Here is a 209-nt window from a genome sequence, read left to right as displayed (position 1 = left end):
TCTACATTCCACACACACATTCTCTATAACAAAAAATTCTGATACACAAGTATAATGGAAAAATATGCAAGTATTTTGACTTTAAATTTAGTACAAGTTAAATGCAATAATAACAACTGGTTAACTTACAAATTGGTTTAATCAGACGAGGGGAAAATACTACAGACGTGCAATATGTCGTGACATTAACTTTTTTCTGAAACGAAGGG

This window comes from Penaeus monodon, chromosome 19 (genome assembly GCF_015228065.2).
Source record: "Penaeus monodon isolate SGIC_2016 chromosome 19, NSTDA_Pmon_1, whole genome shotgun sequence".
Classification (NCBI taxonomy): domain Eukaryota; kingdom Metazoa; phylum Arthropoda; class Malacostraca; order Decapoda; family Penaeidae; genus Penaeus; species Penaeus monodon.
Note: the sequence above shows the minus strand (reverse complement) of the source record.